This window comes from Conger conger, chromosome 18, assembly GCF_963514075.1.
Source record: "Conger conger chromosome 18, fConCon1.1, whole genome shotgun sequence".
Lineage (NCBI taxonomy): Eukaryota > Metazoa > Chordata > Actinopteri > Anguilliformes > Congridae > Conger > Conger conger.
In genome coordinates this window covers 20,601,272-20,619,809 of record NC_083777.1, presented here as the reverse complement: position 1 = coordinate 20,619,809, position 18,538 = coordinate 20,601,272, and the positions used below count along the sequence as shown (strand labels likewise).

Genomic DNA, 18,538 nt, shown 5'->3' with positions numbered 1-18,538 from the left:
TTGTTTTTGTTGACTGATGGCTGTCCCTCTCTCTCAAACTGTGCAGGCGTTGTAGCAACCACTAATCTCTTCAGGCAGTTCACACCGGGCCTTGTGTCCTGAATCCTGAATCCTGAACGTCAAATGAGTGCATCATAAGATGACTGCTCCCCTGAAAGATTCAGTTGGTTGGTGGCCAAAAACACCAGTTTCCCCAACAGAAAGAGCTATCATACACACATAGTGAGCCAGACAGAGACAGACAATCAGACCGGCCAGAAGTAACACAAAGCTAGCGGTGAAAAAGACAGGAAGATTAGGGCATTAAACATTAAGCCTCTATCACACATTATTTACACGGACGACATCCAGGCAGTGGGCTGGCTCACTTATGGAAGATGTCCATTCTCTGGCACGGTTATTGGAAATGCTAAGAGTGCTCCAAGCGCAAACCCTAACAAATGCAATTAAACGCAAGAGTGCCTCAGGAACTAACAAGTCTCCACTAAGACAATTAAATTGGGGAAAGTGTTGCTCTCATAGATCACTGCCAGGGGAGAAGAGGGAGAGCCACAAGGGCCCTTTAGAACCAAGCATTACTGTACACCCCATCACACGCACACACGCACACACACACCCACACACACACACACACACACAAACACACACACACACACGCAGGCGACATGTGACTGCGCAGTAAGAGCGGTTGTCTAGCTGTCGGAGGGTTGCCGGTTCGATCCCACCCTGGGTGTGTCAAAGTATCCCTGAGCAAGACGCCTAACCCCAAATTGCTCCTGACGAGCTGGTTGGTGCCTTGCATGGCAGCCAATCCCCGTTGGTGTGTGAATGTGTGAATGAGAAGCATCAGCTGTACAGCGCTTTGGATATATAAATGCCAGCCATATGCCTGTGATGTCATTACCATGGAGGAGCCACTGCCATTATGTACCATACCACAGGTAAACAGACACGCAAATACCATCTGTAATTTGTGTACTGACAAATGGTGACAGGTAATGAAAGCGCAACAGGTAATGTTATGCTGTGCTAAGCCTGGCATTTCTGATGTAATAACAGGATACATTTGCCTATTTAAACTCCTCAGTGGTGCGATTTGAATCCCGGAGATCTCTGCAGTCATTAAGTGACTGTGAAGGCCGCCAATGATTCAGCTTTTCAGCGTATTCCCCCGTTAGTCCTCGCTCAATAACTACATATTTACGAGCCTCAAAATGGCCGCGCTCTCTTTTAATCAATTGTGTTCCATTAAGTGACTGATGACTCTGGCCTACTGAATGATACAGCAAGAAATCTCCATTGTACTAGCCAACAGCCACACTGCTGGAAGTGGAATTTCTACCCCTGTGACCATCTTATTCTAGCATTTTCTCTGTTCTGCTGGAGGCCACTATATCTTTGTTCCCAGACAGCTCTATCAGTTGTTTCTCTTCATAAGCTGGAGGGGGGTAGGGTATTTGGCTGAGTCTGAAAGGAATTAGAACTGTTTATCATGTACCTCCTTGTTGAAAAATCCCTCAAAGCCAACCACCAGCCGAACCCCCTTCAAACTCAACATGTCTGGGCAACGTGCCCCCAGTCCAGATTAACTTCTCTCCTGTACTCTTCTCACTGATGTGTGATGAATCAATCACGGCTCTAAGTACGCGCCCATTCCGGCTCAAAGTTCCATGATGTTTGCATGCCCTCAAGATGGCCGTCTGCCTTTAGGGACATGCGGGAACAAGGAAATGAGGAAATCTTTTACCGAGGACATAGACACTCTACCACTCCAACTAGAGGGTTTCTAAAAGGAGGAATGTAAATGGATCGGGGAGGATGTAGTTAAACGAGACTGTGAGAAGAGGGATCTACTTTCATTCAAGTACTGCCAGCATGTCAACCACACTTCCTGTCCTGGCTGGATGCCATCAAAACCAAGTACATGAATAATGACAACTGACAGTGTCTGGAGTTACATAGGATGCCTCGAAGGATCTGGATGTACACAGGCACACTCAACGACTCTGGATCAACAAAGTATAACTCAGACTAACACAGGCTAAAATTACGGTTTGCTTCCACATGATAAACATGCATAAAATATAAAACTAGTGAAATATTGTCCAATATTGTCCAACCTTACTGGCCTGAGGGGGAAGAAAAGTTTTCACGAACAAATAAAACTGTGCTCCCGATACACGTCATGGTACACAATTATTAACAATGAACTGATAGATTAAAGGTCTATAAGCAATACATATCATAGGAATGCCAATCTAATGGTAATCTAATGCTAATAGGTCTACTGGCTAGTAGTTCCTTGTGGATAATATAATGGTACGGACTGGTGAAATCTGATCTGTGATAAGAACCTGAGGTGTTATGTGTATGGGACTAACACACAGGGCATGTGTTTTATGAGAACCTGCGATAAGATAAGACTTGTGATAAAAACCCGAGGCGTTATGTGTATGGGACTAACACACAGGTCTGCCGGAGCCTCAAGAGATACGAGTGCTCACGTCTGAAGTTTAACGCAAGCTGTCATCGTGGCTTCAACATCTGGAAGGAGAAAATGGCGCCAGGAAAGGTCGAAATGGCAGTCGGTCACTGATGTTATCAAGTGCTACAGAAAGAGAGGCATTGGTCCTCAGGCCGAACAGCGTCTATCAATGCCGCTGGAGTTCAGTTTCACTCGCCCGTGACGAACCCTCTCCCAACTGTCACTCATGGACAATTAACACCCCCCCACCGTCCCCGGTCACCTGTGAGGATTTTACACCCACCCCCATGGTTTCCCATGAACATTGAACATTCTCCTGACACAACCGTGGACATTTGGCATTTGGCACTTGGCACTGATGGACATTTCAGCATTCCTGCAGGGGCTGTGTGCTGAGTGGAAGTTTCCGGAAGCTTCTCCGTGCTTCCCTACCCGCTCAGAAAGAACATGAGGCGATCAATCGAGATGCGGAGAGCCTTGTATCCTACCCACCGCTGGGCGGATGTACGCTTTCTCCATCTTGCACGCCAATCGCTGCGGAAATCCCTGATCACACCGCTAATCCACGTAAACACCCGCAATCCGTCAATCAGCCAGCCATCAGCGGGAGGATTAAACACATCGCTTGCAGGTGCTTACCTTAGATTAAAGAGACTTCTGGACATGTACAATTAAAGTAGCAGAAGCCCAGCATGGCACCTGCTTTCTGGCAAATGCTAGCACGGTGAAGTCACCTCGGAAAAACACGTACCCTCCTGTAAATCTGCTCAATCCCCTCACAGCGAAAAAAAGTGTTAATTCAGGTACCAAGCTTACTACTCTGCCTCTTTTCAAACGTCTGACAAGCCACAGGCAAATTCACTTCCGGAAGGATCTGTCACTTTTTGAAGTGAACAAAAAAAAGTTGAAAGAACAGGTTAGTAAGCAGCATGTCACATCAAGAATAAATATGACGGCACGCTTCTCCCATGCGTGTGTTTCTGCAGAATGACAGTCATTATTTAATCACTCAGCCTTGTTATGATTTCACTCAGAAGTCATGAAGAAAATGAATACATTTGTCTGCTACCTTCCCTGTGCAAGTTGAAGTATGCCTCAAACGGAGCAGGTAGCAGCTTCCAAGGAATTGACAAAAACAAATCACATTATATGTACATCATACCTGATTACACTTATCTACACTGAATAGATAACAGTGGTAGCGTTGTTTTCCATGGAATTTCACACAGCCTAGATGCTTGCTACTGCATCAGGGCAAAGAGGAAATATGACGGTGGTGATGACCGTTATTGCATTCGACAATAATCATGAGCATATATCGCCCGGCCATAGACTTCACCGTACGAGGCTCCATCTAATCGGCAGGTCCTTAGGGTTGCCTTAGCACTATAGTGCCATTTGGCCCTCACACAAAGGGATGTGTGCTGTGTGTCATTATCTCCGGGTGAGGGCCTGTAAGCGCTGTGGCGGTCGAATGCGACCGCTGGCTCGGACTCGCGCTGTAATCAAAGCCCACCCCGCTGGGTAACCGCCAGGCGCCCCACGCGCTCGCTCACCATCAGCAAAGATACATAATTAACCAAGAAGCACCACTGTGCCGAATCAATCGACATCAATCGCAGGCACTGTGATGTAGGGTAACTGACTGCCTGGTTTCAGGTAGTTCAGTCAAGTCAAGTCTGTCAAGTTAAATAGGTATGTGTTTGTCACACAATGGATTTGAGTTGACAGCAGCTATTTGAATTTTATGCTCTACACGGCATCACGTTTGAAAAGATGAATGGCCCGACACGACTCTTTTTCCATCCAGGGCAGCCGTCTTGCACTACTCATCCATAAAGTCGAAGCGCGAGACTTTCTACAATGCAATCACTGACCTTACTCCCTAAAGTGGAGAAGAATGGGGACCACGACAGCCCAAAGGAGGAATGCCCAAGACTTTTGCTTATACGTTTACAATGACATACAGCACACTGCATGTGGTTCTTCATTCTCAGACCGTATACCAGAATTTTCAGAACTCAACACTTACAAAAAAGAAATGTATACTCCAAGTTACACAAAAAACCGGTCAATACATAAACAATCAATTTCAGTGTGGTTTATATATTTTGTGTCAGAACCTCTGCCCTTGTGCGTGTTTTATTCCAGGCTCTCTGTCTGGCAAGCAATACATTAATTTCCAGAGAAAACAAGCTTACTGACTGATCTATCCGTCACTAAATGCTAATTCCACAGAGAGACACGGATGAAACATCGAAGCCTTGTGCTGCTTTGGTGCTGCCTCAGGACTGAGCCATTAGTGACTCTGTCTCTGCCCCGCCAGACAGAGCGCCCAGCGCCCCGCTCTCATCCAACACCGCCAAAACTACCACGGCTCCACAATTATTATTACATTTTCCGCCCGGCCATGTTAGCATTCTACATTTCCGCCAGACTTAAGAGCCCGATATGAAAGCAAATAAATAATAAATAAACGCATAAACACGTACAAAAATACATCAAGAACAGGAAACGGATAAACAAGTCAACATTTAATCATGATTTCTTTTTAATGAAGCCGTCCTTTCATGGGAATATTTTTTAATTTCATCCATTTAAGCCCTGGCAAGCCTTCAGACACAGAGCATCTGCATATATGGACAAGCATTGGTAATGCACTGGATTTAAGTACACTGTTAGCAGCAGACATGCCTTCCACACCATTCACCCTGTTCACTCACAACCAATTACAGCGTGTGCCCTTTGTCCCAAGAGATTTCTCCAACTTCATCATCAAAGTCTTATTTTTGACTGAATGTGTGGAAATAAAAAATACTCAGACCAAGTTAATAAAGTCAAGAATTCTATTTCCAAGAAGCAGTGCAATAGATAATCTAGCCAGAGGCCCAGTCATTGATAATGGAAAAATTCAAGGAAATAATTAACGTTTCATTATGCTGCTCAAGACTCTCCAAAGCTATTGTGTAGTTCAGTTCTATATCCAGCAAGGTAATGAACAAATGCATGCTTTACTGAGCCACCCAATCTGCTGCCATATAATTATTATTATCACACAGATTGTGGGCAACAGATTCCTTCTCTGTCTGACACACACAAGTGACAACTGGTACATGAAAAACAGTGACAGCTTGTTGAATTTCTTAACTGTGAAAAACAGGAACAGAATTTATTACCTTTTAAGTACGTGGGCCAATTTCAGAATTAAAGCGGTAAAACCATATTTTGTATGCCGTCTGAAGCACATGCTAAACTAATGATAACATACACGTCAAAAGGTATGGCATTAAAGTCTGAAACATATATGTGCTGTTTGTTAATCCAACACAGCCATTTTCACCCTCCGGCTTAACCCAGCTGCAGAATTACTATGGAAATGTAGTTTCAGTGCCTTGTTATAGCAGACAATACAACTGAAGCCTTTAAATTCGGACCAACAACAGTTCAATTCTACCTTAAAGGATAACATTGGTCATTTTCAGTTTTTCAGTACAACGTCAACATATGAAAATACCAAAATTGAAAATGTTTCCAACTCTGTGCTTTTTGACGTTTTCCTACCTCGCGTAGTGTTCAACCACGAAGCCATCCATTTCAGTTGTGTGCTGAAGTCATTAAATGCAGCTCAAGAAGACATATTTTCAGAAAATGCAACCAATTATCACAAAAAAACATGTCCAAAAATCAATAAAACGTACAGCGAGAGAGACATTTTTTGGAAAATCTCTGACCTTTTCTCAGAAGTGCACGCTGACGAGAAACTGATTTAAATTCTGTTTAGATTTCATTATATCTTACTTCTGGGGAGGCAGATGGCCAAGTTTCACACGGGCAGTTGTGCCACCTTAACCAGTTCAGAGGGTGATCTGAAATTAGTCTCCAGACTCATTTATATTCATGGCCAGTGATCCTCAGTAGTGTTTTGCCCACAAACGGTGCGCATTGCAGGGTTAGAGATCAATTCCACTTCACTTCAGGACAGAAACCAAAAATGCTAATTCCAATACACATCTACTTCCATTAATAAAATTTCTGATTTCAACTGAAATGGAATGCAGTCTAACTGCGGTAAATTTGAAGAGAAATAAGTATAGTTTTTAAAAACAGCTTATTTCCTGCTGCATGTACAGTCAGCCGTGCGTGCCGACGGTGTGGCCATGGCCCATAGTCCCGCTGGATGTCGAAGGCTGCTCCACTGCACGGCCCTCTGGGTAACGCACAGCCTGGAGCCGGCGCTCGCTCCTGGACAGTCTCGACTTAGGGCCGAAAGCATGAGCTGGCCTCACAGAGAGCGCACCAACGTCGGGAGACGGAGGTGAACGGCCCTCTGGGTAACACACAGCCTGGAGCCGGCGCTCGCTCCTGGACAGTCTCGACTTAGGGCCGAAAGCATGAGCTGGCCTCACAGAGAGCGCACCAGCGTGGGGAGGCGTCTGCTCTAACTATGACAGGCACCACTGCGGAATAAGCTAAGAGAAGAGACTATCCCCTTAAAATGGAAGGCTTTGTAAACCGCAACCGCACTGCAGTATGTGTATTGCCACTTGAGTTCGTATTTGGTACTAAATGTATATAATAATATGTGTTGTTTATCATTTTTTTGAATAATCATTGATGCTACTCTACTTTACTTACTTACTCTGCGTTACTTTCTTTAATTAAATTTGCGACTTGTTTTCTCAATGATTAATTTGTGGAGCTGTGAGCTATGGGAACATAGGGGGCTGTTGCTTCAGATAACGTCCCTGAAGCTGATGTTAGCACCTGGATATCCACAGAACACAAACACATTTCTCCTTCCAAAATCTATCCTAATCTGTCAATGTACCACTCAACCCTGGCACAAATCATTAAGGTGGTGAACTTTGTGAGCATCTGTCATGACAAGAGTCATTCTTATTAATGACAGCTAATTATGATAGAAACAAAGTAAATTATTAAAGTATTAATTAGTTAAGAGAGAAATGTTTAGAAGCACAAAAAGAATAACTAATTTGTTCTCAACAGGGGAAATGTTTTCCAATACAGAATGTGGTTGTGGGCTATCTTCCACAACCACATTCACCATTTAAAATATTCAGTTATTTCCATGAACTTGTGTTAGATGTGGCCTTGTTAAGTTGGCAGTTCCCACAATTCCCAGCCCCAGCCAATGCAGGATATCTCAATGAAGCGTGCCTGGTTCCTACACTCTCTCAAAAACATTACAAAAACACGTTACACAGAATTACCGAAGAGCAATGGTGTCCAAGGCAAAGCGAAAGATTGACTTTTCCTAATTACTTGCCCTGTTTTCAGTCATAGCTACAAAACTACACGTTCTGAGGGCATTGTCTCTCTGAACAGGCTGTGACAAATAATTCCTCACATACAAATAAATGGCACAATTTGCTGTTGGTTTATTGTGCCATTTAAGAATTAATGCAATTAGTGCGCACTGCGAACGCTTTGAAGCAGGCAAGCGGCGTAATCACTGCTTTGTACAACTGTCAACTGTGCCATCAGGTCTGGGCATGTTCCAAGGCAATTTGTCAAACGGATGCAACAGATGTTTCACCAACGCAATCACGTCTTTCAGGCTAGACCTTTATAAGCCGCATCAGACATATTAGTACTGGGCTAGACTGTGCTCACACAGATAAGATGGAGTAGTTTTTTCCCGTCCTCCCTGTCAAAAGGACAAGGACACGGTGTCATTGATACGAGGCACCATGAGTGTGAATAGCTCCCCACCTTGTGGAGTATCCAATGAATGTGAGTGAATGAGTGTGTGTGTGTATGTGAGTGGGTGAGTGTGTGAGTGTGCGAGTTACAACACGGTCTACAAACTGAGAGAAAAGTTGTTTAATTTCTAATTTCTGTACAGCCAGCCCCCACCATGTTCCACACAGAATCCTGTCCTCCCCCTGAACTCCTCCACCAGTCTCCAGAGAGGCAGGAAACGCATCGCTGGGAGCACTTCACATTTACAGGTGTGCGGCTATGCTAGCCTGGAGAGCAGTCAATCAAGCCTGAAAATAAATTGCGGCACAGAGCTGTAAACCAGCACACTCCTCCCAAAACGCAGAAGAAAAAAATGTCTGATGGTATTCTTATCTTCCCATGGTCCTGTGGAAGGGGGTGGACAGCCTCTCCTTACCAGCACATTCTGAGCTTGCCTGGATACACTCCTGTCAGTGCTCTGCCTAAATTCTGAGCGATATCTGTTCAAGCTCATATTTGTCATATTTGAATTCCCCTGAGTTCACACACCTGCCATGTTGTTCAGTGGCTGATGGATCCCAGTCAGGTATTTTCAAATCGCTCATTTTTCAACACGTGATTTATTTATTTTACCCAAAGAAACAAAGGACTGAGAAACAACGCCCTCATTCTCACTGAGAACCGCAAATAAGTGAGAATACAGAAGCAGAAAAAAGATTCAATGGAAGGCAAGCGTGCCAACATGGTTTATTCTTCTCCCCTGCTACGATAAATCAGTAATGTAATACATGCAATAGATACAAGTTATTTTTTGTAGCCTTATTGTTGTGTGCGACTATTTCACACAGCAACACACTCACACTGCTTCATCAGTATCAGCCTTCCTTGAGCCTTTCCTGTGAACCCTGACTGCTGAGCCGCTATCATAGTGGAAATACCCCACCGTCTCCACAGAACAAGCCACGGCTGTGAATCAAAGAGACAAATCTTTTTTAAATGATTTAAAAACAAGGATACTAAATCTTTGACAGCCTGGCCCTTTTTCACACTGCACATTATTGTGTGATGTGCTAACTAAAGTTTTTAATTTTCTATATAGTTTTTTCAATTTCAGCATTATTCGTTCCGGCTTTTTCCCCTTTACTTCTAATGAGCACCCCTGAGTAACTGAAAGTTCACTTCAGTTGAAATTTCCGGCGGAACCTTCCAGCGCTCCGGCGGCGAACATCTCTCCCGGATTAAAGCTGGCGTTCCTCTGACGCCTCTTTCCTCAGACTGAAACTCCAGAAGGCCAGTGCTGAGAAACGAAAGCATGGAGCAGCGAATGGGAACATCAAACAACCCTGTGCGTCTGCGGCTGTGTGTTCATTAGGCGTTTAGGTTTTCATTAGATGTCTGTTCCTGTGTGTTCATTAGACGTCTGTGGCTGTGTGTTCATTAGACGTCTGTACCTGTGTGTTCATTAGACGTCTGTGGCTGTGTGTTCATTAAACGTCTGTGGCGGTGTGTTCACTAGACGTCTGTACCTGTGTGTTCATTAGACGTCTGTGGCTGTGTGTTCATTAGACATCTGTACCTGGGTGTTCATTAGACGTCTGTATCTGTGTGTTCATTAGACGTCTGTACCTGAGTGTTCATTAGACATCTGTGGCTGGGTGTTCATTAGACGTCTGTACCTGTGTGTTCATTAGGCGTCTGTGAAAAACTGTATTCTTGTAATGAGACATAATATCTTAATTCTATTACTGCAAAAAAAAAGACACATTATGTTGCCAATGAGGTGAGACTGTTTTACTAATTTCAAGATTTGCCAATGGGGTTACTGTCCGCTTGACAAGTAAACTTTTCTTACCCCATTGGCAAATGAGTAAAATGGTCTCACCTCATTAGCAGTATTTTTTTAGAAATACTATTTTAAGTCTAAATATAAGACTTGGGGTTTTTACAGTGGACTGCAGGATCTCTGCACTACCCCCCAGCCTCCTCGCGTAGAGCCCCTAAACGAGCGCTCAAACAGGAAACGCACAGGGAGCCAGGCCACACGCCACGCGGACGCCACCTCCCACGCCCACATCACTGCGGCAACCTTCCCTGCCCTCCACCCCCTCCTTCCACTGCTGAAACCAACAGAATCACAAACAAAACCCGGCAGTCACACCGTGACATTAGCGCTGGTAGCAAAGTGTCAAATCTCAGACTGTTAAAAGGACTGTTATTTAACCCTTTGGCAGAACAGGGACCTGCATGCCCACTCGGAAACATAATCACCACCCCCCAGTGCTAATTGAGACTGCGACCATGGTAACCTCCACCCTCAGCTGCACTCATTTGCCAAAGATTTTAATTAAGAAATGAGAAACTGGCCGTGGGCCTGGATACAGCAGCCAATCACAGTCACTCGCAGAACACAGTTCTGGACCAGTAGTCAAGAGGGGCAGGGAGGGCTTGAAACAGAGGGACATATTTTACACCTGGGGGAGGGCGTTGTATTGCCTATTGCCCCCCCCCACGCTGAGGGTGACCCCTAAGGCCGGCCCTAAGGCTGCTCCTCTTCCCCTTGCCTCTCCTCATCTTAAAATCTGCCATCATACACACTTCTGTGTTCATTCAGCTCTTTGCTTAAACAGTGTTATATACAGCCCAGAAAGGGTAAAAAATGTCCTCTGTCAGAGTAAAATAGCACACTATCAAGAGTTGATTTTATTTGACCATAAAAGCTGACATTGTGCTGTGCAGTAGTAAGAGTCGCCAGTTAAAGACAGGGGTCTGAGGATGCTGGGAAAGTGAGAGGGGGGCTAGACTCCATCCTAGGTGACTATTTGAAATGTAGAAAAAGTAAAAGTGCTGCGGATCAATTTCAACAACATTAGCAACACAATTCTTTCCGCTGTTTTGAGAGATAACATGTTTGATCAGAAGCTCAGAGGGATGCTTTTTTAACATTTAAAGCGGCATCTAAAGTGTTAAAGTGTCCAATGCGTATTTGACCTACCCTCGGTTGCCACCGATCAATACCTCGTTTGTCTCTGCGCTATGCGAAGGTGTCGCGATCCCCGTCCGAACAAAACGGCGGCCATTTTACAGCAGCCGTCATGGTTCATCTCCCTCTTTCTTATAGAGCCTGATTGAGATTAATGTCTCAGGCCTTCCCCTGTCTTCTGCGTCTCCTCAGAGAGATGTCAGCTTCGTTTGCTGAGAGAATCGAGCCAGCTACATGTCACTTTCTTACACCTGCCAAAGATTTCCAAGAGTCTGGCACAATCTTGTCTCATAATATTATTACAGTTGTATTAACGTTTTATTACATCAGGGAACAGGAAAGCGGTCTTTTCCTCTAAGGCTCGTGAGAACATGGAATAACTACGTCAGGAAGGGCTATATTTCCGTCTGTCCAGACTTACAGAGGGGAGAGACAGTGCAGCTACCCCAGAGACAGATTAGCCACACAAGATGCTCAGCTCTGCATTTTTTTTCAAAAGTTCTGTTTCCTTACCAGTGAATCTGACACATCTGATGCAGCTTCTGAAAGTTCACTGAGGGTGTGACAGGGAGATACTGCAGTAGCTAACGCTGGCTCCAGCGCTATGACACTGGAACTCCTGGAGCAGAGAGCTCAGAGTCTGATGCATCTCTACAATATGCTGCAGTGAGAGTCTGATGCAGCCTGTAGCATAGTGGTTAGGGTACATGACTGGGATCTGCAAGGTCGATGGTTCGATCCCCAGTCTAGCCACAATAAGATCCGCACAGCTGTTAACTCCACATTTCTCCAGGGGGGATTGTCCCCTGCTTAGTCTAATCAACTGTAAGTCACTTTGGATAAAAGCATCAGCTAAATAACATGTAATATGCTGCATTGAGAGTTTGATACACCTGTACAATATGCTGCAGTGAGAATCTGATGCATTCATACAATATGCTGCAGTGAGAACCTGATGCATTAATACAATATGCTACTGTGAGAATCTGATGCATTAATACAATATGCTACTGTGAGAATCTGATGTATTCATACAATATGCTACTGTGAGAATCTGATGTATTCATACAATATGCTACTGTGAGAATCTGATGCATTAATACAATATGCTACTGTGAGAATCTGATGCATTTATACAATATGCTACTGTGAGAATCTCAAAATCTGGTGAATCACTCAGGTGAAGTTCCACACTCTGCCCTCTCTCTCCTTCTCCCTCGCTCTCATTCTCTCTTGGTCTCTCTCTCTATCTCTCTCTATCAGCAGGCAGCCACACTATACACTTTCCCTGGATCAGAAGTCATCAGTTTTCACAGTGTCTCATTCCAAGAAGATGAAATGGTTTTCTTCCCTGTTAATAGTCAGAGAGCCCTTTCTGAATATAATGGCACTGTTTTTACCTGGCTGCATCCTGTCCTTATAAATCCTTTTCATACTGACAGGCAGATATCTGATCGAAGAGCTGTTGTTTTGAGAATATAATGAAAGGTTGTGCATAGCCTATGTCAAACTGCAAAGCGAGCGAAGAACAAACACTTGCAGAGTAATTTCTCTGATCTTTCCACTCTGTTTCCACTTCAAAAAGTGCAGGCACGGCCAGGAAATATGTCCAAAAGCAAATCTCTTAACTTACAGAGCAAAGTTTTCTGTTGATTTGCAAAAATGTTTTAATGTACTGGAGTAGAAGACGGATGCTTTAAAAGTTGGCCTGGGTCCTGAGAATCTGGCAGTACCCTGTAGCAAGATAAATGTCTGTCAGAAAAACCTGTACCAACAGACTTATTTTGCTTGGATGAAGCAAACTGCGCTGACTGGGGAGAGCTGATTGCAACAACGTGATCCGAGCAAAGCGTACAGGTGCATTCTGGGAGTAGGTAAACCTACATGAATATAACCCACGAAATACAAATCCCAGCACTTTCTATTAAAGTAACCGCACAAGGTTTCATTAACATAGAGTAGGGAGATGTGGCCTTTTGTGAATATGACAGCATGGATTATACTATATAATGCAGAAATTTTCTAAATCCTATACAAATGGGTACCTATTACATGATATGCTAGATTTATACTGGACTTAAAATCTATTATTTTCTTTGGAAACTCAGGAAATGAAAAACAAGATTATACATATTATGCCTGGGGCTTTCATTTTATTTCCAAATACTTGTAAATGTGGGCATAATAATCAGTCTGACAGCGCTAAACTAAAGCACCTTCAGGAGCATATATTAGCACAATGTGTTCCTCTCTCCCCAAATCTACAGTATTAGTCGCTGTTCACCACACCGGGCGCACTTTGCATAAACATGTCACTTTGAAAAATGTTTTCGGGCAGCCGGGTTACTCCTCTTGGCCCCCCTCCCCCCCTTTTTTCCACACTGGACGGCTCTTATCCTGCCGTCGAACAAGCAGTCGCTCGGAGAGGCAGGCCGTCGGGTTTCTCAAAGGCTGAAGTCATGGAAAGTATGCTGGAGTTTACGCAGCTTCTCAAAACAAGGAGCCGTGCCAACAGGGAGGATCTGGGGGAGACGGAGGGAGCGACCAAGCAGAGGACGGAGAGAAAGAGAGCGGGGGGGAATGAGAGAAAAGGATGACCAGAGCCTGTTTTTTGGCCTCCTTGAGCCAGAATGGGGCCATTTCCACGTGAAAGGACGGGAGTTCCACCTCAGTCAGCAGATTCGGGTCAGTCAGTGTGCGACTGAAGAGGGGAAATCCACCAGTGGAGATGCGGCGGTAGTGTTCGTTCGGCGTTTCCTGCAGAGGTCTGTAACAAAGACGCCCTTGGACGCACGCCCGCCATCGATTAGACTGCCGAGTCCGGCCGCTCGATTCATCGAACCGCTCGGATCCGGTCCCCCATCACGCAAGATTTGGCCCTTTTCGTCTTCTTCTTAATTTACAACCCCCTTCGCATTATTATGTTTTGGAACAGTCACGGCTGTTTTGCTGTTTAGAACACGCTGCAATCCAAACAAGGCTTTAGTCTGCATTAGTTCAACAACAAGGCCTCATTCAGAACAAGCCCCTATTTAAAGAACAATTTCCAGAAAGTTCCATCATTTCACTAAAGCTGGTTTTAACGTTAGCGGCTCATTGAAAAGGAATTTGCCATTTCCTCCAAAGACTGGCGGCTTGCTTTGGTTCTGAAGTCTTTACGGGAACGGAGCCGTGTTTCGGAGAGAGCGGAGTTTAGTCTTGACAGAGAACAGTCACATTTCTCCAGAGCCTCAAGGCTATGGATTTCACCTCAGAAAACAAAGCCAAGCATTTGTGTAGCTCGCCCGAGCATGATTCAGCCACCCCTGGCATTCCCCGGGCTATTCGAACTGTGTGTACAGCAGACAGGCCCAAACTGCACGGAACATCCATCTACTTTAACACGGACAGGAAACTCATTCGGAAAAATGCTGTAATGAAGGGAAAAATTCCACAGCAATCGCAATTATTGAAATAATATATGAACACGGGTATGAATGTGCCATGCCTCTCTCCCCTTAAAACACCACTGACACAATAACTGTTATTTCACAGATTTTTGAACATTCAACAAGATCATAGAAGTGTTTTTCTTATATCTTTGAAAGAATTAGCCAAGTTTGGTCTTCAGATCAGAAAGAACAGTGTTGCTGCCTCACAGATGCATGTGGCAGACACGTTTGCTAACTCAAATGACTGAAAAAAGGGAACCAACAGAGCAAATATTCTCAGCAGGTAAAAGACATTATGAGAAAGGAATAACAGCAAGACCTTCACTGTGGAGGCAGAAAGCAGAGCTCAATTCAATCCCATATCACCTCTCTTTCCGTTTCACTTATTTCACCAAAGCCAGTTAGGGGGACTAGAATAATACTGATCTGGAAAAGGCACTGACTCCACAAAATGAAGTAACCAAAGGTCAAACAACATTAAAATATTCATTCAAAATATGAATTTATATATTTGTATAAAGCACCTGTCATGGTCTGTTGAAAGTAAATACAGCTTGATTAATGTAATATACTCTCAGTGAGCACTTTATTGGGTATTTATTAGACTTGTTAAGTCTTCTGCTGTTGTAGCCTATCCACTTCGAGGTTTGATGCATTGTGTTCAGAGATGCTCTTCTGTATACCACTGGCCCTTCTCCTCTGATCTAAGAATGCATTTCTGGCCACATAACTGCTGCTCACTGGATGTGATCTATTCTGACATTTGGTCTGAAAAACAGCTGAACCTCTTGACAACATCTGCCTGCTTTTATGCATTTAGTTGCTACCACACTATTGGCTGATTAAATATTTGCATTACCAAGCCGGTGTACAGGTCTACCTAATAAAGTGATCACTTTAGTGTAAATATTAGGCTTGAAAGGGTAATGGGGTTTCCATCAAGATTCGGCTTGATGTACAAAGAGGGGCATTACTGTCTGGTCCTATTACTGTTCCAATCCATTACGACAGACAGACAATGGCCACCATTTTGACAGGTACTGTGGCTGGGGCCAAGCTTTCAGTAATACTGTACATTCCATGGGAGAATGCAGTTTTCTTAGAGTAATTCAGCATTTAATTAATTTTCACCAGGTCCAATCAAATTGATTAAGCGCTGTGCCATTCGTTACTAATAGTGAAACTGCCAACAGCTTTGACTGAACCACTCCCTTAATCAATGGCATTTGTATTTGTTACACACTGATGAATCGGGCTGTCTCGCTGCGGAATTTCGGCATTCTGTCTTCTTTAGACGAAACGTGAGTTCACGGTTGCAGTCCACTGCCTCGCTGGGTACCCCCTGGGTAAACAGTGCAATATTTCATACCTCGACGAACCGCCGCACGGGGAAAAGGAACGCAATAACAAATAAACAAACCGATTTATTGAGCCGATATGAGGAACCCTGCAGCCAAAATGTCTGTCTGCCATGCAGGCTACACCCGGTGCTTCCAAGGATTCAAACAAATCATTATCTCCCTCTCCACCGCCTGTGTTGATCATTCTAGCAGAAAATGGCTTCCGTGCATCACCCAAGTTGGAGAGTGTCCCCCTCAACACTGTAAAGTACTAAAACCGCGATATGAATGCAAGGCATTTAAGTTATTAATATACTGAAAAAGGACAGTTATTGGTCCAGGAATTTCCCTTTAATTGCAGATCAAAGTTGTCATATTGCAAAACTATTACAGATCTACCACAGTTTTTGTGCAGAAAGAAATTAGAAATGTTCATTATATTTGTTGAGATAAAGGTGGCATGGTAAGTTGACTGCGGTGATTTCTGAACCCAGCAAACTGTTCTGTGAAGAAAAAAAAGTAATGCTTCCATTTAAACGTCATACGCACATTAAACCACAGTGCTTGGTCCAAGCTTTGAATACTAATAATAGTAAGTATCATTCATATTCATGAGTATCGTTAATGTTCAGTAGTATCGCTAACAGTGCTGTAGTAAATGTCGTGACCGTCACCTGGCAACACTAGCGGTGGGGTGTTTGACTGTCAGGCAGAAGCAGCACCTTCCCTAATGTCAGACCCAGCTCGTCACGGCCTGGGTTTGACTGAGTCAGTCCCTCTGATGGGTGAGGAGGCGAGAGGCGCGAGACTGACAGCTGGCATAAACGAAGCGCCCGAGGTCTCCATGGCGACCGCTGACTAGGACAGTTGTTCACCTGCGGGCACGTGTAACGGGCAAAGCACAGCCGGTCTGGAGACTGCGAACGGAGTGAGTCTGCTCCTTTCACACACTCAATCACAAAACATGAATGACCAGCTGATCCTTTACACACACACACACACACACACATACACGCAATAACACTCACACACGCACACACACACGCATTAACACCCACACACACACACACATACACGCAATAACACCCACACACACACACACACGCACACACACATGCAGACCCACATAACATGAACACACATAAACAAGCACATACCTACACCAACACTCATAAAAACACACACCTGCACACACAACCCCCCCCCACACACACACATGCATACCCACAAGCACACACACAAACACAAATGCACACACACAAAGCAGAAAAATTATGCAAATGACTTACAGTTACTAAGAAACTGAGCTTTACTGTCAGATTGGACAAAGATACATGGTGCAGCTAAGAAGTGTCTAGACTGTTCAGTATACAGTACACACAAAAACAAGGTCATTCAAGAGACATCTGTGAATTCAGTTGCAGAATACGCCTTAATGTCAATTGTTAGTGGGCAGGAAATGTGTGTCACTTGTCGCAATAAGCTTGAAGAAGTGCCAGAAGATGAATTGTTATCAGCGAAGTGACTCGATGGATACATATTTGCCAGATTTCTGTGCCTATCTGCAATGGAGGACTCTCCTGTCAGGTTGAAAACCTGAAAGTCCTTTGATATGAAGCTGTGTTGACATAATTAGATTATACATTTTAGTTACCAATTCATTAATGCAAAGAATTAAGTCAAGTTATTCAAGCCATGATTTAGAGCAGGTCTCTGTGAGTTTTTGTTTTCCCGATTTACAGTTTGACAACAGTTTGAAGGTTGAGGTGGGTCGGCAAAAAGTGGAGTGAAAATGGAAACTTTGTCCAAACTTTTCTAATTAATGGTTCACATTTATTTTCTCTCAAAAGCATCCCAAAAGATCTGAAAGGTCAAGATTGAAAAGGAGCCAAATCTTCGTTCTCGTTCGCCCAATTCGCTGTGTTCTGTTTGCGGAGCACAAAGGTGGCGTTACGCCAGCTCCAGTGAAGTGCGAAGAAGCTTCTCAGCCGTGTCAAAGCCCTGTCAATCAAAGCCCTGTCAATCAAAATCCCACACTCCTCCCGACATTGATTTAAGCGCCTCGGTCTTGCTCAGAAGACAACATTTCTGCTCCGGTGCGGGAGAGTTCTCTTTTCCCCCCGAGAAGCCCGCTCGCTCTGCGCTGTTTTATCACCGTTTGGCCCCAACACTGTGATAACGCTATCTTTAAAATAAATCACCTTGTGTTTGCTCAGCCCGCGATAGGCCACGGTTCCGATGAAATAAGGGCCGGTAAATGGGGAAAGTGTTCACGCAACTCGGCAATATGGGGCCCGCTACCTTAACCTGAGATCCCTGATACTGCGTAACCCCAATGCGATTCTCTGATGCGACTGGTGATATGTTGGCAAATGAAGAACCTAAAATTAACCTTCACTTAAATATATATAACTCAAAGTGCACAGACCTCAGTGGAAAGGACAGAGAGAGCTGCATCATGTCTGAATGCACATCTCCGCAGTGGATAGTACAGTGGCCTCACTGTAGGAAGGTCCTGGGTTGGACACATGCAGGTTACTTACTAACTTTGTATGGGGCGGCCTGTAGCATAGTGGTAAATGACTGGGACACGCAAGGT

General features: G+C 44.3%; 1 protein-coding gene across 2 annotated transcripts in view; it reads right to left on the bottom strand.

The window, feature by feature from the left end:
- LOC133118242 (sodium/calcium exchanger 1-like) overlaps nucleotides 1-18,538 on the bottom strand; it is a 131,904-nt gene that overhangs the window by 76,625 nt on the left and 36,741 nt on the right. The gene's annotated exons all lie outside the window — the stretch shown is intronic.